This window comes from Leptodactylus fuscus, chromosome 3 (assembly GCF_031893055.1).
Source record: "Leptodactylus fuscus isolate aLepFus1 chromosome 3, aLepFus1.hap2, whole genome shotgun sequence".
NCBI lineage: Eukaryota > Metazoa > Chordata > Amphibia > Anura > Leptodactylidae > Leptodactylus > Leptodactylus fuscus.
Genome location: NC_134267.1, coordinates 99,601,790 through 99,626,195, shown reverse-complemented (window position 1 = coordinate 99,626,195; position 24,406 = coordinate 99,601,790). Strand labels below are relative to the sequence as shown.

The 24,406-nt window shown below is 41.5% G+C and overlaps 1 pseudogene; it reads left to right on the top strand.

Annotated features, from left to right (window-relative positions):
* Nucleotides 1-1,450: 1,450 nt before the first annotated feature.
* LOC142196658 (gap junction alpha-1 protein-like) lies at nucleotides 1,451-2,578 on the top strand (annotated as a pseudogene).
* Nucleotides 2,579-24,406: the final 21,828 nt, after the last annotated feature.

Sequence of the window (24,406 nt, the reverse complement as noted above, 5' to 3'; positions counted from 1 at the left end):
ATGCCTCTGCACACAGTACCACAAGCCAGAGAATTAGATACGCGCATCAGCACACAGTACCACACAGGGGAGAATTAGATACGCGCATCTGCACACAGTACCACACGCCAAAGGATTAGATACGCGCGTCTACATACAGTTCCACACGCTGTAGGATTAGATATGCGACTCCACAGAATACCACACAGGGAAGGATTAGATATGTGTGTCTGCATACAGTACCACACTTTGGAGGATTAGATACAAGCCTCTGCACACAGTACCACAAGCCAGAGAATTAGATACACATCTCAATACACAGTACCACACGCAAGAGGATTAGATACGCGCATCTGCACACAGTACCACATGCCATAGGATTAGATACGCGCGTCTACACACAGTTCCACTCACCGTAGGATTAGATACACGCCTCATCACACAATACCACACAGGGGAGGATTAGATACGCGCATCTGCACACAGTTCCACACACCAGAGGATTAGATAAGCACGTCTGCACAAAGTACCACATGCCGTAGGATTAGATACGCGCGTCTGCTTACCGTTCCACATGTCAGATGATTAGATACGCACATCTTCACACAGTTGTACACACCATAGGATTAGATACACGCGGCTGCATACAGTACCACATGCTGTAGGATTAGATATGTGCGTCTACACACAATACCACACATGGGAGGATTAGATATGTGCGTCTGAACACAGTACCACACTTTGGAGGATTAGATACATGCCTCTGCACACAGTACCACATGCCAGATAATTATGTGGTACGTGTTTCAGCACACAGTACCACACAGGGGAGGATTAGATACGTGCATCTGCACACAGTACCTCACGCCAGAGGATTAGATACACCTGTCTGCACACAGTACCACACGCCAAAGGATTAGATACGCGCGTCTGCACATAGTACCACATGCCGTAAGATTAGATATGCACGTCTGCACACAGTTTCACTTACCGGAGGATTAGATACGTGCCTCTTCACACAATGCCACACGGGGGAGAATTAGATACACACATCTGCACACAGTACCACACGCTGGAGGATTAGATATGTGCATCTGCACAGAGTACCACACCAACAAGGATTAGATACTTGCGTCTAAACACAGTTCTACACGGGGAAGGATTAGATACAGCTTTACTCCAGGTATCCATAACAACTGATCACAGGTTTTTTACTGATATCCAAAATGAGATACACATAATCACATGACGCTTATGGACATACACACAAACCACATACAAAATACACCAGTGCAAAATTGGACATTTCTTATGGGGCCACTACACAAACATAAAATGTAATATACCCGTGTGAAGCCGGGTCCTCCCTCTAGTATAATATAATATTGAAAATCCCAACAATTAAAGCCAAATGTTATCTTTTGCTTTCACCAAATCTTATTGGAAATCTTAAATTTTATTTTGTAGGTTACAGCTGTGAAGGATGGGTGACTGGAGTGCCTTAGGAAGACTCCTCGACAAAGTCCAGGCCTATTCCAGTGCTGGAGGAAAAGTGTGGTTGTCTGTTTTGTTCATTTTGCGCGTCCTTCTACTATGGACAGCAGCAGAGTCAGCATGGAGAGATGAACAGTCAGCATTCGTCTGCAACACCCAACAGCCTGGTTGTCAAAATGTTTGCTATGACAAGTCATTTCCAATTTCCCACATACGATTCTGGGTTCTCCAAATTATATTTGTCTCAACACCCACTCTACTATACTTGGTTCATGCGTTTTACTCAATGCGCAAGGAAGAAAAACTCAACAAGAAAGAGGAAGAACTTAAAATGGATCAGAATGATGGAGGAAATGTGGACCTGTACCTCAAGCAAATAGAAATAAAGAAATTCAAACATGGTATTGAAGAGCATGGGAAGGTTAAAATGCGTGGTGGCTTACTTTGTGCTTATGTTATCAGCATCTTGTTTAAATCAGTTTTTGAAGCTGGTTTCATTGTTATCCAATGGTACCTCTATGGATTCCGCCTAAATGCTGTCTATACTTGCAGAAGAGATCCCTGCCCTTTTCAAACTGACTGTTATATTTCACGTCCCACTGAGAAAACTATTTTTATATGGTTTATGTTGTCGGTGGCTTTATTATCATTTGGACTGAATATCATTGAGTTGTGCTATGCCATTTTCAAATGTGTGAAGGATTGCATCAAAGGTAAGAAAGATGCCTATGACACCTCAAGTGATGCAAATCCAACAAAGGACTGTGATTCTCCAAAATATGCTTATTTAGATGATTGTTCTTCTTCAACTGCACCCATGTCACCATCAAGTTACAAGCTTGTTACTATTGATAATTACAACAAGCAAGCAAGTGAACAAAACTGGGATAATTGTAGTGCAGTACAAAACAGAAGGGGCCAAGATGGGGACACTATATCTGACACTTAGGCACAGCTATTTGATTTTCCTGATGAACACTCGAATGGCAAGTAAATGGCACCTGAACATGAAATTCAGGCTCACAGCGTACTGCCCCATAAATCTTCACACTAAGCAAGCAACCATGCAAGCAGAAGACCAAGGTTGGATTACCTTGAAATCTAATTCACATTCAAAATGCTATACAAGGCACATTTGTGAAATGAAGAAGGGGCTTCACAGTCTCAAAGGAGACTGATAGACTTTTCATGAAGGGAGAGGTACACATTAATATTTAATCAACCAATTGTGCTCTTATTTAATTGAAACAGAATAGCATACAATGAGATTTCAATACTCCGATACTACTTACATCAAGAGGAATTACTTAATCATAGTTTCACTGTCTGTATCAGTTTCATGTTTTGCTTGGGGTGAAAATAAAAGTGTTTTTGTACAGTGGAGTAAGTTTTAGTTTGCTTGGTAGATAGATTATAGATTGGTTATGGTCAACCAAAGCATTGGTTTGATAGCACCTATGGTAGGTTCAACTGGAATGTTCAGAATGGTAGGAAACATTACTTTGAATCATATTTATTTTTTGTTAAAACTTTTGTTTAGGCAAAGTGAATTTAAAATATTACAAAAGAATGGACCAGATGGCCTCTCACTTAGGATGGTTGTGAATGTCACAAGAAACAATCACTCCTTGTACCAAATGAGGGTGGCTGCAGAGGTCTCCACATCACTAACTTTCAATGCCGGACATCAATGGATATATACAATATGCAAGTGACCAGTGGAATTTGGTTAACTTGCAAATCATGGTTATAATGGGAATCGCACATTGAGCAGCACTTTTGTACTGCATGCAGTAAATCACAGACACAATGATTATCTTTGGCAGAACGTACAGTTTTTTCAGTTGGCAGACCATTCGCACCTCAAATTTTCCTTAAAATTCTGTCAATTGTAACTCCACCAGCACGATGTTTATGTGGTATTTTATCCCATATAGGGATAACCAACTGGATCATTGAGGTTCTTTTCTGCATCCCAGGTATTGTTCTCAGGTTCATAGATCCCTTTCTGTTTCAGAAGATATTCTAGCTTTTTCAGCTGGTACACCAGGCTCATCTGCCTTTATCTTCATCTTCTGTTTACTGTACAGCGTCTGATGGTACCTGCTACTTCTAACCAGTTACCATCTCTATCACAACATGTCCTGCAGTCTGGTCCATCATATTATGCCCTGCTGCACTGCCTCACATGTTATCACAGGAACTACCACTGCTGCCACCACCCAGCCAGACATGGTCCATCACATTCCACTATAGCACACAGTGCCACAGTAGCATCAAAAATACCAAAACCATTTTCAATTTACATCGGTTCCCATAAAGAAATAAGTTTTGGTGACTTTTTTTTTGGGAAATTCTCCATCACTTTTCAAGTATCTCACAGCCACAAATTTGTCTCCCAATGAACAACATGCCTGTAGCACATTCAAGTTATCAAAATGGGCTAATTTTTCTACAAAACCATTGTTTTTTTTCAATAAAGTGGCTCCTATTTCTAGTTCTCCAAGGCAAATACAGATGAAGTCATGTCAAAGTGAAAGTGACATATATATCTACGGCAAAAATATTTTGTAGGTTCTGAGTAAACTTAGTTTAACCTAGTTTAACAATACACTGCGTTGTCAGTTTTACACATTTTAACATTTACCCTTTGATTGGGGAATGGTTCTTGCCCATGGATTTCTAGCCTAACATGGTGGCTATATAACAAAAAGCAAATGCACCATCAGTAACTTGGCCAGGTCGGAGTTAACATTGCAAAATAGCCAGCTGACGGGGCAGATTCTCCTTCTTTCATGGCAACACATCTAGATATACTTTTGACCTATCCTGATGGTCAGACAATGAGAGTCCACCCATCATCACCTAAACAACTTTCATGTGCAACTCTTGAGCACTTTCCTTTTTAGGCACCTCTGTAGCAGACTTTTTACCAGGAATAGCAACTTCTTGTGTTATCTGGAATGCGACAACTACCAGAAATGAGGAAGGTCTCTGCTAGGTATGAGCTCTACATCAAGTTCTACAGTACCAAAACAAGCTTAAAAATCAATCAGAATTGTCTCACCAGTCAGATCTTCATAAACAATATGATGTCAAGTACACCTTTGAGACAACTTGGTAACAATCTAGATCAACCCGCAGTGGTATTTCACCTGCCACCATTTTATACTTTTTTTTTTTTTTTTTTCACTTTTTCATTTGCTCTTTTGTACCTTCATACAGCTGTTTCTTGATTTTGCCATTGGTTGCTATTAATATTATGTTAATATATAATATTATGCTATATAATTTCTGGTACAATGATGAGCTAAATAAAATACAGCCTTAACTTCAAGAAAAAAACAATGTGAAACAAAACCATGCTTGTCTGAGCACTCATTGGATAATAAGTACTAACTGTACGGGTGGCTTACTACCATCCAAACGAATAAAAAAAAATAAAAAATACACAGCACAGTCTTATCAGACTCATAGTGTTGGGACAGCCTTTTATAGCCTAGTAACAAGCCTATGACTCACATCTGGGCTGAGGCCTACTCAAGATCCGCCCTGGACCACACATACTGTATGTCAGAAATCTCAGGGAGATATACCGTGACTCCAACACTCTGCCTGTCACCTTCTCACAACCTCTTTTGTTTTTAAAAATGTATCTGTCAGACAGAATGTAGCAACATCAGGTAAGTACACCATAAATTGCCTTTTAATGCATACAAATGTAGACATATCACAACGTAAATTCTATCTATTTAGGGGCAACATTTAGACACATTAATGGGAAAGTATAACCTACAAAGAATCCTCAGACATAAAGCACAAGAATGTTGACACATAATGCAATGTTTATGATCATTTTCAATATTACCAACAGCAATGTTTATTAAATTATCCAAACAACATCGATTCTAGAAAAGAGAAAGGGTCTACACATGAATTACTATGTATAGATAGGGACAAACTACAGAAAATAAATATAGACCAATAAACATAGTCTTAAGCACACAATATGCCCATCATAAGTATGTAAATAACAGCAACAGGCAAGGTCCTTTACGTGGATACTACTTTTTCATCAGAATACACACAAATAAGGGGTATATTCAGCACACTGGCTGCGATTTTGGGCCATTGAGAATACAGATAGTCCTACGTCAAAGCCCAATTCAGGTGGTGCAATCAGTGGTGAACCTATCCTCTCTGCTGCCTGAGGCGGACGATCAAAAGACGCCCCCCCTCCCCCCCCCCAGGGGTGAACCTACCTCTTTTGCTGCCCGAGGCGGACGACAGAAAGCCGCCCCCCCCCCACTCCCCGCGTCCGCAGGGCCTCCCCAATCCACCGCTTGGTGACAGTGACGCTAAGCCAGTCCAGGACAGCTTGTCCAGGACTGGCTTAGGTAAGCAAAAATGCCGCCCTTCCCGAGGCCCTGGTCGCTTCAGGTCGCCTCATGGGAGGTGCGGCGCTGCCCCCCCCCCCCCCCCCCGTATTGAGTTTGGGAAGGGGGGGATTGTTGTTCATCTTGTGATCGTCCGCCTCAGACAACGAGGGGGAAGGGGGGGGGGGGGTTTGGGGATGTTAGCGGTACCATTACAATAAATACAATGCAGTAATACTTACAGGAGACGTCCTCCCACATTTCCCTTCTCTTCCCTTTGGACCACCGTGACCACTTCTACCAGCTGTGACTTGACTCTGTGAAGTTTGAGACACAGACACTTTGACTCCTCACTTCTCCATGCGCCCAACCCATATATATATACCACAGCGGCCCCTGCAGCTTATATTATGCAACACAGTGGCACAATAGACTGTGGGGGGTAATAGAGGTTGCCGGGGGGCTGCTGTGGGGCATACAGGCTCAAAGCCTGTGCTAGCAGTAACAGGCTATTACTACTAGTACAGGCTTTGGCCTATATGGTAATACACCAGACCACGTGAAGTCTGGGACATTACCATATAGGCCCGAAGCCTCCTAGGAGTAACATTGGATCCCGAAGAGGTAACACTGTTTATTATGTTCCCTCATCTCCCCTGGGGCTCCGATTATTATACTCGGGGGTCCAAAAAGACCCCCGAGTATAACAATAGCGGAATTGGGCTCGCGACCTGGCCCAGGCGTATTCACTACCACCGCCACGGCCTATAGTACAAGGGGAAGTGGGGGCAGCAGTGAACAGGTCCGAGGAGGTTGGCGCTGTGTGCAATGCAGTCACATACCTCCCAACTGTCCCGATTTCCGCGGGACATTCACGATTCCAGTGACGTGTCCCGCGGTCCCGGTTGGAGGGAGGTATGTCCCGATTTCAACTCAGATCTGCGTCCAGAGGAAGCAGATCTGAGTTGAACACATGCATGGCTAAAGCAAGGAGCTGTCACAGGTCAGCTCCTTGCTTTGCTGCTGCACGCCACCTACTGGCTGTGTAGATGCGATGTGATGACGTCACATCGCGTCTACAACTATGTGCAAGAGAGAGAGAGGTGCGGAGAGAGCGACGGGGGAGTGAGGAGAAGGTAAGTGTAATGTGTACACTGAGGTGGAACGTGAAACTGGGGGCAGATGAAGGGGAGGACGGCATGACACTGGGGGCAGAGATGTGGAGACATGAATCTGGGGGCAGAGATGTGGAGTCATGAATCTGGGGGCAGAGATGGAGGAGACATGAATCTGGGGGAAGAGATGGAGGGGACATAAATCGGGGGGCAGAGATGTGGGAACATGAATCTGGGGGCAGAGATGGAGAGAACATGAATCTGGGGGCAGAGATGGAGGGGACATGAATCTGGGGGCAGAGATGGAGGGGACATGAATCTGGGGGCAGAGATGGAGGGGACATGAATCTGTGGGCAGAGATGGGGGACAGGAATCTGGGAGCAGAGATGGAGGGGGGACATGAATCTGTGGGCAGAGATAGAGGGGACATGAATCTGGGGGCAGAGATGGAGAGGACATGAATCTGGGGGCAGAGATGGAGGGGGGACATGAATCTGTGGGCAGAGATTTGCGACATGAATCTGGGGGCAGAGATGGGGGACATGAATCTGGGGACAGAGATGGAGGGACATGAAACTGGGGGCAGAGGTGGCGAACATGAATCTGGGGGCAGAGATGGGGGACATGAATCTGGGGACAGAGATGGAGGGACATGAAACTGGGGGCAGAGATGGGGGACATGAATCTGGTGGTAGAGATGGAGGGGACATGAATCTGGGGGCAGAGATGGAGGGGGACATGAAACTGGGGGCAGAGATGGAGGGGGACATGAAACTGGGGGCAGATGAAGGGTGTAAATGAAACTCAGGGAGAGATAGAGGGGAACATATAATTTATGGGTGACTGTAGGAGGATTATACTGTGTGCGGGCACATGAAAAATTAATGAGAATGGACGGAGTCAACACAAAAGTGGGCGGGGTTAAATTTGTCCATATTTTGTCCCTCTTTCGGTTCTTCAAAAGTTGAGAGGTATGCAGTCATTTCATTTCACTGCCTGTACTGGACAGCTGACTTATGCTCTCAGAAAACCAGTGTAGGTGGGGCAATATAGTCACCACTTTAAACCACCTGCAATAATAACAGAGAGAATTTTTAGGCTAATATAGCTCTGTTGTATTATTTTTTTTTATGTATCTGTGCACTGAAGTTGGCGATACAGCTGATATAGTGCCAGTGCCAGGGGACTCTTCAGAAACACTGAGTGCCAAAAGATGCAAGTGGTCTAGGAGAGGGGTGGGGTAAAGGATTTAGAAAACATATACCGTAGTACCTATGGCCCTTAGTTTCCCATTAGAAAGCAAAGATCACTTGCAGTAGCTATGGTGACCTCTTCTGACAGCTTCCTGTAAAACTCCTATAATGTCTTAAAGTTTTCTATATTACCCACAGCAGAGTTTATGGGATGCATGAAGGAGAGTGTAAATCCTTACATATGTTTATAATGGGTGCATGAGTCTAATGCATTTATGCAGAGAGCACTCCCCCCACATCTTATTGTCTTTGCCTGCTCCACAGTGACTGACTGGCTGCCGTGAATATGTGCATACACACAAGAGTTAATCATTACTCTGCCCTTGCTAGTCAGTAGAGCTGGCAGCTTGCGTTTATGCGGGAGCTGAGTTTTCTCATCAGAATGCATTGACCAGCGTTGATTGGCCAAATGCTATACAGTGTACAGCATTCGGCCAATCAACGCTGGTTCTGCTGGAGGCTCATCTGTGAGTAGGCGGAGTCTAAGATCGGACCACAGCAGTCTCCATTGTGGTCTGATCTTAGTCTCCGCCTCCTGCATGTTCAACAATTACACCTAGTTTTGGTGCCTGATGCGCTCTTTAAACCATGTAATGTCAAAAGGGGGGTGTCATACAGGGGTGTGACTCAGAGCTCCAATCAGAGACAGCCAATGTCAGAGCTCAGAGTCACACCCCTTGCCCTTGCTCCTTTTTTTATGTCTGTCCCTTATACACATTTATTTTACATTGGTCAAGTACACTCACCGGCCACTTTATTAGGTACACCTGTCCAACTGCTCGTTAACACTTAATTTCTAATCAGCCAATCACATGGCGGCAACTCAGTGCATTTAGGCATGTAGACATGGTCAAGACAATCTCCTGCAGTTCAAACCGAGCATCAGTATGGGGAAGAAAGGTGATTTGAGTGCCTTTGAACGTGGCATGGTTGTTGGTGCCAGAAGGGCTGGTCTGAGTATTTCAGAAACTGCTGATCTACTGGGATTTTCACGCACAACCATCTCTAGGGTTTACAGAGAATGGTCCAAAAAAGAAAAAACATCCAGTGAGCGGCAGTTCTGTGGGCGGAAATGCGTTGTTGATGCCAGAGGTCAGAGGAGAATGGCCAGACTGGTTCGAGCTGATAGAAAGGAAACAGTGACTCAAATAGCCACCCGTTACAACCAAGGTAGCCAGAAGAGCATCTCTGAACGCACAGTACGTCGAACTTTGAGGCAGATGGGCTACAGCAGCAGAAGACCACACCGGGTGCCACTCCTTTCAGCTAAGAACAGGAAACTGAGGCTACAATTTGCACAAGCTCATCGAAATTGGACAATTGAAGATTTGAAAAACGTTGCCTGGTCTGATGAGTCTCGATTTCTGCTGCGACATTCGGATGGTAGGGTCAGAATTTGGCGTCAACAACATGAAAGCATGGATCCATCCTGCCTTGTATCAACGGTTCAGGCTGGTGGTGGTGGTGTCATGGTGTGGGGAATATTTTCTTGGCACTCTTTGGGCCCCTTGGTACCAATTGAGCATCGTTGCAACGCCAAAGCCTACCTGAGTATTGTTGCTGACCATGTCCATCCCTTTATGACCACAATGTACCCAACATCTGATGGCTACTTTCAGCAGGATAATGCGCCATGTCATAAAGCTGGAATCATCTCAGACTGGTTTCTTGAACATGACAATGAGTTCACTGTATTCCAATGGCCTCCACAGTCACCAGATCTCAATCCAATAGAGCATCTTTGGGATGTGGTGGAACGGGAGATTCGCATCATGGATGTGCAGCCGACAAATCTGCGGCAACTGTGTGATACCATCATGTCAATATGGACCAAAATCTCTGAGGAATGCTTCCAGCACCTTGTTGAATCTATGCCACAAAGAATTGAGGCAGTTCTGAAGGCAAAAGGGGGTCCAACTCGTTACTAGCATGGTGTACCTAATAAAGTGGCCGGTGAGTGTATATCTATGTTCCCTAATATAAATCACAGATTCCCAGATTTTACTCAGTATTACAAGTACTTTCCACTGAATTCTAAGATATGATTGTGTAGATCAACACATTCTCATCTTTCTCTAATTACTCTCATAATTATGGCAGCCCAACATTCAATTAAAATATTCTGTGTAATCTATTGTCTGCAAAATAGATCTTGTGGTGATGGTTCTTCCATGGTGACTCATGTATATGGACAGTTAACTCACAGAGAAGAGGTTGAAATCATTGATACAATTTTACCTAATAATATCTTACAGAAAAATTGAAAATAGTCATTACATAGTTTCCAAAATACAGTAAGTAATTACAATATGACACAAAACTTATAATCATTGTAAGTCATGTAAGCTACTTTAAATATCCCTTTAAGATCCTTTGTTTGCCCTACCTATGATTTAAATTACCAGGATTCTTCCAGCAAGTGGGCAGCTTTTACATGAGGTTCACATGATAGAGTTGGTACATGTTATTTAAACATGACCTTTTATATTTTCTTTCCAAACATGACAACTTGTACTTTGCTTAATACACGCTGTAACCTGATGCAAAAGGTAGTGGCTTGGCATATTCCTTATGGGGACAAAGTGGAATAACCAACTGTGATGTGAGGGGTCAGGGATTTATTATCAGGCTGTGTTAGTTATTAAGTTAATGATAAAGTAGACAAATAGTCTGTAATATGCAGAATCAATTTGCTGGAAATGATGGATTTTATTGGTAGCACAGAGATTTGATAGGTTTTGAGACATTAGAATGCTGAGAGGTTTTTTTTGTAACTGTCGCCTTTTTTTCAGGTGTACGGCTACAATCCCATTGCAATTCTCTTCAGAAGATTGGGAAAATGGAAAGAATAATTGTTCTTAGTAAAAGACACAAATGAAAAGAAAAACATGAAAGATTCATGATAGAAAAAGACCACATTGTCAATTTAGTATATATATATATATATATATATATATATATATATATATATATATATGTATATTTGTTAAAACACTTCCCTCATGATGCTTATTGATAACTTTACAAATTGTTAAGTTTTCAATTATATCCATATTTCCTTCTTTTATTAAGACTTTACAGACTAAAGAGGACAAAGATATGGTACCTGAAGGTTATTTGTGAATAAGCACTTATTATTTTTTTAATGCCAAATTGCATAGCGGCACAAGGGCTATCAAATAGGACAAGTCATTTAGCACTTGTACTTAGTGACATGTCCTATTTAAGTTTTTTAAGTTTCTCCAGGTATATTTTATGCTTCAGACCCTTCACCATTATTGTTGTCCACCTTTGCATTTCCACCTTCCATTTTATCTATGTCTTTTTGTAGATGGGGTCTCTAGAACATGACAAAGTATTCCAGATGTGGCCTCAACTAGTGCTCTATACAGAGCTACTCTCTTTCTACTGGTTATACCTCTAGCTATACAGTCAGAAAGTTCAGTGAGGGTTTTATGACATTACTTTTGTACCGGTCTATGACGATTGTGTGAGAGCTAAGATTCTATTTCCTAGCTTCCATATTTTCTGAGTTTCTCTAGCTTCTTTGTTAATTTGTTATTTTAAAATAAGAAAGATGTTCTGGTGGGGAGAAAAGAAGCACCCTAAAAAGCACTGAAATTTTTGACAGTTTCCTTATTCAGTAAGTTGTCTTGAATTGCACCAAAAACTGTCTTACATGCTTCCATTTTTTATATGGTTTTGACACTTGTTTGTGCACCTTGTACGGTATGTGGGCAGGGCTTGTTGAAAAGGAGTTGTGGCTTAATATGCAAAAATGTGCCAGACATTGCACCACAAATTTGGAAGCTGAGCCTCAATTTCAGCCACTGTGCCACATTTTTGCACCATAATTTTGTCTAAAAGTGCACCAGATTTTTAAACAGCATTAGACACTTTGGAAAATCCTAACTTTACATTGTCTAAAAGTTAGACAGTTTTAGTTTACCCGCCTCACTGTTATTTTCAACAGTGTTGCAAACTGTAGCAGATTTTCTGTTGTGTTGAGCTTCAGTAGAAAATCTGGTGCATCTAAAGTGTACCTTCAGTTATAAAAAACTTTTTCATAAATTAATAGTAAAAGTGAAAATAAGAAACTTTGTAATATATCTTATTAACCCCTTAACAATGCAGGATGTACTATTTTGTCCGGGCTCCCTAAACCTTAACACAAATGGACGTAATAGTAAATTCTGCGATGACCACTCACTCGCTATTTGAGCAGGTGGCCATTGAGAGTGAGTGTTAGCTGTAAGTGACAGCTCCATGTGTATTGCACACGTCTATTGTACTGAATAAGTGATCATAGCTGGTTCAGGTTCCCTGGTAGGACATCACAAAAAGTAAAAAAAAACAAAAGTGCTAAAAAATAAAGTGTGTGAAAATGCCCCTTTCCTATATAAAATGGATTACATTTAAAAAAAAATAAATTATAAGAACAATACATATATGATATTACTGCATCCATAACAACCTGTACAATGAAACTAAAACATTATTTAACCTATACAGTGAACATTAGAAAATAAACAATACAAAAAAACACCAAAAGTAATGTTTTTTTACCATCTCACCTTGCAAAATATGCTGCAAAAAGTGATCAAAAAATCACATGTACCCCAAAATAGTACTAATAAAAAGCACAGGTTATCCCACAAAAAATAAGCGATCAACCAACTCTGTCAACTGAAAAATAAAAATGTCACGCATCTCAGAAGATGGAGATGCAAAAATAATTGATTTATTTTGTTCTGAAAAATTAGTAATGCATAAAAAGAAATATAAATTGGGTATTGCTGTAACCATACTTACCCACAGAATAAAAGTAATATATTACTTATGCTGTACACTGCATGGAAAAAAAATTAAAAGGTAAAATGACTGCTTACACCAGCTTACTGTGTAAGTGGCCACAAGAAAATGGCCGCTTACACAGCAGTCTGCTCTGCCCGAAGCTCGAGGCATAGAAGTTTGAACCCAGCTCCAGAAGAAGACACTCAGAGAGGCTGTTCCTGAAGAAGATAGAGGCGGCGCTGGAGTTTTCTCGCAGCATTGGGGATGCCCCCAGTGCTGTTTGAGTGCTGGGGACCGCCCCAGTGCTGTGAGAGAACTCATTTACATACAGACAAAAAACAGGATTTCTATGAAACGGTGTTGCTGAGAAAACATCTAAGGTAGGAGAAGAATAGCATTTCTTAAGGCTATTCCTAAGTGTGATCGAGAAAAAATGTGATTTTAATGATAGAATCCCTTTAAATTCAGGACAGCCTTAAAAATGTCAAAAAGCCACATGGCTATAGGTAATCGGATGGTAGCAGGGTTAACATCCTGTTTGAAACATACTGTCAGATTTCATAAAATAAAACTTAAAATTTTTTTAAAAACGGTCCAATCGTTTTCCTTCTTTGAGGGAAGATGCCTATTGGTGTTTATACACACAAGGTGGCATCAGTAGACGCAATGGACAGCACATTGAAAAAATGAAGTATCTAAGCCTCTGACAAGTGCTGCCTATCTTTTGAGGTTTGAACAATGTGGAATATGATGGACAACACATGAGATATGAAGCTCTGTAAGGCTAGTAGTAGTGACTGAAGATGCCTTCCTTCTTTTCACAAATGTAATGATTTCCACAGTTATGGAGGACAATTTTGTCTGCTTCACTGTTACGCCACCACCTGTAACACTGAATACGCTCTGATAGTACACAGATGGCAAACTGTTGCTGCCATCTACTGTACATTACCACTTCTTTTGTCATGCATTTTAGTTGTCAATTAGGCAGACTAGAACATGTTCTGTTTATTAAGACTATAAGACCATGGCTATAAACCAAAAAATTCTGAAGTTACCTAGTATGTCTATTAGAGGCCCACTGTGTTCTTACTTATTGTTGCTGCTATTGTTGGTTAAATTTGATGCAGAACAATATGTAAAATTTAGGTGCCGCAATTAGCAATTACCGTAGATTTATGTAAAACAATGAGTGATCGCTTGTTTTTAACATCTGTATTAACAGACAGTGGCTATCAGCACCAGGATTTCAATTCAATTGAAAAAAAAATTGCCATTGACAAAAACAGAAGTATAATGGCTTGATGCCAAACAATGAACCAATTTGCCAATGGTAACATCGGCGTTGACCAATTTATGCCAGATATTAGTCACCCTGACCCATAAGGGTGCATGCACACTACGTAACGCCGGGCGTGTATGAGAGCCGTACACGCCGGCATTACAGCAGGGCTGCCGAACACTTCCCATTCACTTCAATGGGAGCGCTCGTAAACGCTGCTGTTACGCGCGCTCCCATTGAAGTGAATGGGAAGTGTTCGGCAGTCTGCCGTAATGCCGGCGTGTACAGCTCTCATACACGCCCGGCGTTACATAGTGTGCATGCACCCTAACAGTGGAGAGGGAGTTGCTATCACCCCTGAGCAAACTCCCCTAGATGGCCAACTGGCAATCTTCTCTGAGAAAATAGATGGCTATCACAGCTATTCCCCAGATAAACACTAAGGAGAGAGAGGAAAGTGCTCTGAAAAGAGCAAGCTGCTAAACCATTACTCACATAAATAAGGCTCAGAGTATGCACTGTGCTTCCACAGACTGGAATGGGGCTGGATCTGTCCGAATGGATGCTAATTAATATAAGGGCCTCCCACTTGTCCTTGTATTTTATGAGCATTGTATTGTTGAGTTACACTACCCTACTATCACCAACTCAGATACTTTACTCTAAAAATATTTTGTGCAGATCTTTCTGATTATGTCTGATAGTACCACAGGCATACATGCACTGAAAAAGATGGAGTAAAATTATCTAAACATAAATGGAATGACTAAATGGGGGTAGATTGGATTCCAAAAATTCTTCCTGTAGTTGTAAGTGTAGAGATTTATTCTAAAGGCTCTAATATGGTGCCCTTTCCTTCTTAGTTTATGGGTATAGTTCTGCGTTGACGAACCTATGCATGTGTGCCAGAGTGGGCCCTCAGAGCCCTCTCTGTTGGCACATGCGCAGTCGCCCTGATTGCTCACTAATGGATAATCTGATACAGCATTTCTCGTTAGTGAGTGAGCACTTCTTTCAGCTGTACGTGCAAGTACAGCTGAAAACTATCAGTGTAGGCCACGGGTCTGACTGCAGAGTGTGACCTCTGCTCTGACGCAGTCAGAAGAAGGAGGATGCTGCTTACCTGCTCTTCCCAGGACTTCAGGTAAAAAGCATATAATACTTTGTGGTGGCCTACTGGGGAGTATAAAATACTGTGCAGGGGCTACTGTGGAGCATATACTACTGTGTGGGGGCTCAAAGTGGCATATATACTAATATGTGGGGCCCCAAAATGGAGCATATAATACTGTGTGAGGGCCACTGTGGAGCATAAAATACTGTGTGGGGCCAATTGTGGAGCATATAATATTGTGTTGGGGTCACTGTGGAGTACATTATATTGTGTGAGGGCCACTGTGGAGAACATTTTACTGTCTGAGGGTCACTGTATAGCGTCACTATATAGCGTATTGTACTGTTTGTGGGCCACTGTGGAGCACATTGTACTGTCTTGGGGCTACTGTGGAGGCCATTGTACTTTGTGGGGGCCACTGTACAGCATATAATACTGCGTGGGGACCACTCTGGAGAATATAATACTGTCTGGGGGCCACTGTAGAGCACATAATACTGACTGGGGCCACTATGGAGGGCATTGTACTGTCTGGGGGCCACTATGGAGTGCACTGTGCTGGGTGAGGGGCCACTAGGGAGCATATAATACTTTTTGGGAGCCACTCCAGAGCAGATAATACTGCATATGGGGCCACTAAGGAGCATACAGTGTTGGCCAAAAGTATTGGCACCCCTGCAATTCTGTCAGATAATACTCATTTTCTTCCAGAAAATGATTGCAATGACAAATTCTTTGGTATTATTATCTTCATTTAATTTGTCTTCAATGGAAAACCACAAAAAAAATTGTCAAAAAGCCAAATTGGATATAATTCCACAGCAAACATAAAAAGAGGGTGGACAAAAGTATTGGCACTGTTTGAAAAATCATGTGATGCTTCTCTAATTTGCGTAATTAACAGCACCTGTTACTTACCTGAGGACCTAACAGGTGGTGGCAATAACTAAATCACACTTGCAGCCAGTTGAAATGGATTAAAGTTGACTCAACCTCTGTCCTGTGTCCTTGTGTGTACCACATTGAGCATGGAGAAAAGAAAGAAGACCAAAGAACTGTCTGAGGACTTGAGAAGCAAAATTGTGAGGAAGCATGAGCAATCTCAAGGCTACAAGTCCATCTCCAAAGACCTGAATGTTCCTGTGTCTACCGTGCACAGTGTCATCAAGAAGTTTAAACCTCATGGCACTGTGGCTAACCTCCCTAGATGTGGATGGAAAAGAAAAATTGACGAGAGATCTCAACGCAAGATTGTGCGGATGGTGGATAAAGAACCTCGACTAACATCTAAACAAGTTCAAGCTGCCCTGCCCTTCAGTCCGAGGGTACAACAGTGTCCCCCCGTACTATCCGTCGGCGTCTGAATGAAAAGGGACTGTATGGTAGGATACCCAGGAAGACCCCACTTCTTACCCAGAGACATAAAAAAGCCAAGCTGGAAGTTGCCAAAACTTACCTGAGAAAGCCAAAAATGTTTTGGAAGAATGTTCTCTGGTCAGATGAGACAAAAGTAGAGCTTTTTGGGAAAAGGCATCAACATAGAGTTTACAGGGGAAAAAAGAGGCCTTCAAAGAAAAGAACACGGTCCCTACAGTCAAACATGGTGGAGGTTCCCTGATGTTTTGGGGTTGCTTTGCTGCCTCTGGCACTGGACTGCTTAACCGTGTGCATGGCATTATGAAGTCTGAAGACGACCAACACATTTTGCAGCATAATGTAGGGCCCAGTGTGAGAAAGCTGGGTCTCCCTCACAGGTCATGGGTCTTCCAGCAGGACAATGACCCAAAACACACTTCAAAAAGCACTAGAAAAGGGTTTGAGAGAAAGCACTGGAGACTTCTAAAGTGGCCAGCAATGAGTCCAGACCTGAATCCCATAGAACACCTGTGGAGAGATCTCAAAATGGCAGTTTGGAGAAGGCCCCCTTCACATCTCAGGGACCTGGAGCAGTTTTCCAAAGAAGAATGGTCTAAAATTAAAGCAGAGCATTATAAGAAACTCATTGATGGTTACCAGAAGCGGTTGTTTGCAGTTATTTTGTCTAAAGGTTGTGCTACCAAGTATTAGGCTGAGGGTGCCAATACTTTTGTCCAGCCCATTTATGGAGTTTTGTGTAAAATGATCAATGATTTGACTTTTTTTTCATTCTCTTTTTGTGTTTTTTCATTGCAAGAAAAATAAATAAAGATATTAATACCAAAGAGTTTGTGCTTGCAATCATTTTCTGGAAGAACATGAGTATTATCTGACAGAATTGAAGGGGTGCCAATACTTTTGGTCAACACTGTATACTCTGGGGTCTGAGGAGACTCTGGGATCTGGAGTTGTGGAGACCCAGGGGAGGTGAGTTAAACTAATAAACAGTTACACTCATTTTTCCTCACCTTTCACTTCCCTTACTGTGTCTGTTAGTCCTTGACCAGGCCTCTGACTGACGTCATGCACTTGGAGTAGCAAGTGTGAATCTGAGGTGCATCACATAAGCCAGATGTCAGAAGAGGATGCAGGAGACCATCAAATGCTATAAGAATGCCTAGGAATGGTTGGTGAGTGTAAGCGTTTGCTATTTTTACTCACCTTCCTTTAGCTTCCACAGAATCCAGAAAATTTGTGTTCAATCTCTTTCTATCTGAATTGATTGAATCATCCCTAATACTGAATTACCTTTTTTTCTTTTATACAGGTGTAACCAATCGTCAGGAGATACCATAGTGAGATAAGGTCCCCGTCCATGTCCATAAGGTAAAAGAAGATCCCACTGGAAAATTTTTTGTTATGCAAGATAAATTTATTCCAATAGTGTAAGACAATCACACGAAAGAATGTTTGTGTAAACGTTTATGGCTTGTATTAAGCCTTCTTCAGACTCAGTAGATGGTAATGGTGTCAGTATAGGTGACAAGACCAGCCGGGGCTATATAGAAGATGGGACAGACCCACTGGATGTGTAGAACTGGTTAACATAACTGGATAGGTGTCATACAGCTTGGTAGGGTGGGGGTTAGAATCCACCTTGCAAAAATTTTGTGGACCAAGATAGATGTATGGAGAGGTCCTGCCTGGGGCTACATGGGTTGCGTAGTGCCTGAATTACCAAATATCTTTAAAGGGATTCTATCATTAAAAAAAACACATATTAACTTAAAAGCATCTCTTACCTTTATCTTGAAGGTCATCGCCGCCATTTTTGAATTTCTCTTCTTTTCTTCTTTATGCTATTTGTGCTCAGAAAACACAGGGTGTATTTCCCCTATGCTCTAAGTACAGCATTGTCATCCATCTAGCGCCACCTTTCTTCTGCTCTGTTGTTCATTATCTTCTTCTAAAAGGCGACCACCACAAAATGGCCGACAGAGCAGCCGATTACGCATGTCCGTTGGCCATTTTGTGGTGATCTCGTATAGGAGGGTAAGAGATGTAGGTAAGAGATGAATAGCCTTTATAAAGGCTATTTCTATGTGTTTTTAGTTTAAAACGCATTTTTTTTTTATGATTGAATCCCTTTAAAATCTATGGGCGTCTTAACAATGATCAATCGGCAGATGATGCCATATCTTAGTAATTAGAACATAAAAATTGTTCATATACCCACTTCCTTGGAACCCCCACCAGACATGGTCAAGAAAGTATGTAAAAAGTGTGTCCAACACTTAAAAAATTTGGGCAAGGCATGTTAGACATGGCATAGAATTGTATTAACTGAAATGTGGGGGTATTGAATTTTAGTATATAGTGGGTACATTAACAAACTGTGTCAATCTACAATAATAATTTATGAAGCGCATTGTTTGGGTGGCTTTCCCTGTTTATTGCTGGTGCTGTAGTCCTTCATTATTTTTAATAATCTAATTCTCCTGTTGTAATTGTTTACATGTATGTTTATTGTGTATTGTCCTTTGTTTTCAGAATTACTTTTTTGCATATGTTTAGGTGCAGCTAATAAATACCCAACAATGTGGTTCCTTATATCAGAAAACACAAAGTAACTGCAAAGTCCTCATATCCAGTCATCATAGTGGAACACTTTCAAACAATTCCTTTTTGATGTGATATAAGTAATATCTGAGTGCTCTAAAAATAACATTGTTTGTGCTTGCATACTTTCCCCATGTGGATTTGATCTCACAGTTCTAGGTATCAGTATCAGATTTTTTGTTACATTCTTTAAATGTTTACAGTTTTCTGTCATAGGTTTTACCAAATAAGGGTCAATGTTTTTCTGTCTTAACGTAGTAGAGAAAAGCACATTTGGTGGGATGCCTAGCAGTTGTGCAATGGGTTATGCATCCTATCCACTAGCATTGTCTGAATGATGTTGAGCCAATATTGATTTCTAATCACAGTAGACATATCATTCTTTGCTCCGCACTACTCCTGATAGTACTTGTCCATAGACGAGTACAGGGGAGGCGTTCCTCACCGCTCAGCATCAGCGCTGGGTGGTAAGGAGCGCCCCCTCTCACAGTACAGTGCAATAGATGCTACTGTAAGGAATGGGGTTCCTGAATGTCAGAAACTCCCTTTTGACACTGAAGAGCGATGATAATGGCACCAATAGCTCTTCAACAGGTGCACAGAACGGGAAAGCTTTCTAGCGGTGTATCACACCACATGTGCCCAGAAGACATGAAAAGTCCTCTTTAAGCTGAATATGCTTCTTCGATAAATGTGAGAGATATTGGTGAGCATGTTCCTGCGTCTATAATGGTTGTCTTTAACTGAAAACATGTTTAGACCTTGGTTGCAGTATGATAAATTCAGAATGTGCACCTTTTTTAACCCCTTCCCGACATGCGCCGTAATAGTACGGCACATGTCGGGTCTGCAACTATGGTGACTGCCCGGGAGCCGAGCGGCCGCCATAGCCGCCGGGTGTCTACTGCTTTAAGCAGTAGACAACCGGCTCTAATGCCTCTGATCGGTTCCCGGACCGATCGGAGGCATTAACCCCTCCGGCGCCGCGGGCAAAGGCGCCGGAGGCGCCATTTTCCCGGCGGCGCATGGGCGCCGCCATTTTGGCCGGGATCGCCGGCTCCTGGAGCATGCTCCAGGGCTGACGTCCCGTTGCCATGACAGCCGGGAGCCTTGTACAGGCTCCCAGGCTTGTCTGCAAAGCCTCTCTTTTGCAGGCTGGTCTATGCAGCCTGCAAAAGAAAGGATGCTTTTTTGCAATGCAATGCAATGCATTAGCATTGTAATGCATTGCATTAGTTATCAGACCTCCTGGGGTTCAACACCCCTAGGGGGTCTAATAAATGCAAAAAAAATAAATATAAAAAAAAGTTAAAAAAAATATAAAAAAAATATAAAAAGAATTAAAAGTTCAAATCACCTCCCTTTCCCTAGAACACATATAAAAGTAGTTAAAAACTGTGAAACATATACATGTTAGGTATCCCCGTGTCCAAAATCGCCCGCTCTACAAATCTATAAAAATATTTTTCCTGTTCGGTAAACGCCGTAGTGGGAAAAATAGTCGAAAGTGCCAAACCGCCGTTTTTTCACTGTTTTGATTCTGATAAAAATTTGAATAAAAAGTGATCAAAGCAATAACATTTCCCGAAAAGGGTAGAAATAAAAAGTACACCCGACCCCGCAAAAAAAGACGCCCTATGCATCCCCGTACACTTACGTATAAAAAAGTTACGGCCGTCGGAATATGGCGACTTTTAGAAAAAAAAATTTTTAACACCGTTTTGGAATTTTTTTTAGGGGTCAAAATGTAAATAAAACCATATAAATTTGGTATCCCTGGAACCGTACCGAAACACAGAATATAGGGGACATGTCATTTTGGCTGCACAGTGAACGCCGTAAAACCAAAGCCCGTAAGAAAGTCGCAGAAATGCATTTTTTCTTCAAATCCACCCCATTCTGAATTTTTTTCCTGCTTCCCAGTACATTATATAGAATAATTAATGGTAGCATCATGAAGAAAAATTTGTCCCGCAAAAATTAAGACCTCATATGGCTCTGGGAGCGGAGAAATAAAAAAGTTATGGGGTTTATAAGGAGGGGAGTCAAAAACGAAAAACGAAAATCAAAAAATGCCATCGGCGGGAAGGGGTTAAAGTTATGATAATTACTTCAATTAAAAGCACCTCTATCTGATTGAGAAAATTCACTAAAATATGTATTAGTAATAATTGATCCAATAGCTATATTTAGTTTAAGACATTTTCTATGGCCTACTTTGTGTTTGTAACAAGTCTTTCTTAGGCCTGGTTCACATCTGTATTTGGTATACCATTCGGGAACTCCACTTGGGGACCCCTTGAACGGAATACTGAATGCATTAAAAAGCAGTGAGCAATGAAAGCACATGGACCCCATAGACTATAATGGGGTCCATGTGTTTTCCGTGCGACGTCTGCAGTATTTTCCTCTCTGGATGACTCATGTAGATACTACGTGGAAAACACATAGACTCCATTATAGTTTATGGGGTCCATGTGCTTCCATTGCTCACAGCTTTTTAATGTGTTTGGTATTCCATTCAGGGGGTCCCCAAGCAGACTCCCCGAACTGAATACTGAATGCAGATGTGAACCAGGCCTTACAATAGTCATTGTTGCCTTTGTAAAACACCAGGGGTAGATTTGGTATAATTGATTTGGAGATTAATCAAGATAACCAGACACTGAGAAAAAACTCATTTTTGGGGCGTAGAATATTGCAAAAGATTGTACCATATGACTTAAGTACCTGTATTCTGGGGTTGGACTTGGGAATACCCACTTATAATAGAGATATTAAATGTATTACCCCTAGGTGTTTATTTGTTGCCAGCAAACCCATTCAATCATCCTCTAAGGAGGTGAAGCCTTGTGATATGTTTTTTCTATCATAAATATGATTTGTTATGGGGTTTATGGTATGGAATAATAATTAAAAGTCAAATATATCTCTGTGTTTTTGGGGGGTTTAAAGTAGGTAATTCAGATATTTGCTATTGTGTTGTAATATTCCCCTTTAAGAGATTATTTATCAAAATTAAAACGGAAAAAAAGTGTATCACCAATTGTTCATTATTATTTAGTATTAGTTTATGATATACAGTTAAGTCCAGAATATTTGGACAATGATACAAGTGATATAAGTTGGCATTTTGGTTGTTTACTAAAACATACTCAAGATGGAGTTATATAATAAATATACACATCCTAATTGAAGAAAGGGTCTAAAACGTATTGCTCTATAATATGTAGATGCCTCTTTTTTCAAAGGCCAAATGTAATTGGACAATTATCTCAAAAGCTATTTAATGCCAGCGTGAGGTATTCTTATTAATCAAGGTAATAGAATATCAATGTATACAAAATAGGGAAACAAAAAAGAAAAAAGGAGGGGATTTTGTGTATGCTAAAATGTAACTTTAAGGGTGCATTCACACTACGTAACGCCAGCGTGTATCACAGCCGTACATGCCGGCGCTACAGCAGGGCTGCCGAACACTTCCCATTCATTTCTATGGGAGCCGGCATGCGAGCGCTCCCCATAGAAATGAATGGAAAAAAGCAGTACATTCATTTCTATGGGGAGCGCTCGCATGCCGGCTCCCATAGAAATGAATGGGAAGTGTTCGGCAGCCCTGCTGTAGCGCAGGCGTGTACGGCTGTGATACGCGCTGGCGTTACGTAGTGTGAATGCAACCCTTAATGATATATTTTAAAAGTACTGGTGAACATTAATTAAAAAACACGTTCCCAAAAGACAGTGGTGATGGGTGTATGGTCTCAATTGGATGTATTGAGTGAAATTGTGTGAGGATGGTCTACATAATACCTCAAAAGGATGATGATAGAGTTTATACATTCAAGAGTGGAAAATATTGTTGTTCACTTACATATACCCCACGTACAATTAGAGTTTGCTTAGTAATGTGAATGCAAGACCACATGTATACTAGTGGGTTACGATGATCACACCCCACTACTGAGTCAAGACCAGTATTGAGGTATCTAGTGTTATCCTCAACTAGCGTTCCCCCAGTAATTAATCCCTAAGAGAAATATCACTCTTATACCACTAGTCATTCATCTAGTAACTAGCGCTAGGTGAACAGGACCTGAAGGTGGGGTTATAATCCTGGGTCATTAAGGGCCACTGAACCAAAGACTGAATCCACTGAAGAACAGCACACACTAACTCAACTCAACTAAGTCTATAATAAACTGAAGATTTATAATAGAGAGCAAATCAAGGTTCAAACAATTATTCAGGCTCAAAAAGTGAAATGTCAACCCAGTTCTGGAACAGTATTCTGTGGACAGATGAAATTAAGATCAACCTGTACCAGAATGACGGGAAGAAAATAGTATGGAGAAATCTTGGAATGACTCATGATCAAAAGCACACCACATCCTCTGTAAAACATGAAAACATGATGGAGTCAGTGTGAAGGCGTGGACATACATGGCTTCCAATGGCACTGGGCCACTAGTGCTTATTGATGATGTGACAGAAGACAGAAGCAGCCAGATAAATTCTGAAGTGTTCAGGGATATACTGCTCAGATTCAACCAAATGCAGCAAGGTTGATTGGATGTTGCTTCATAATACAGATTGATGATGATGACCTGACCCCCCTCTCCTTCCCCCCCCCCAAAAAAAAAAAAACCCAAAAAAAACAAAACACAAGCACCTTTCCCCATAACAGGCGAATTTTTGGAACATTTGAAATGTTAGAATGAATAAAAGCAAGTGTCAGCGCAGTCTATGGTTGAACTGGCAGTGTGTATCCACTGCTTGGCATCCATTTTCACATAAACATACATGTCACTTTCACAGAACTTCAGCTATGTTTGCCTTAGTGATCTAGAAATGGACTAGATGGAGTCCTGGGGGCCCTGAGCGTGTTCTGTACTATGTTTTATGCCACTTTAAGGTGTGTTTTTTAGTAATCGCAATCAATCAAAGTACACCTATTATTTTGTACCTGGTTCCTGAAAAATTAAAACTACATTAATATTGGTTGCTGTAGGCAACTAAGACAGTT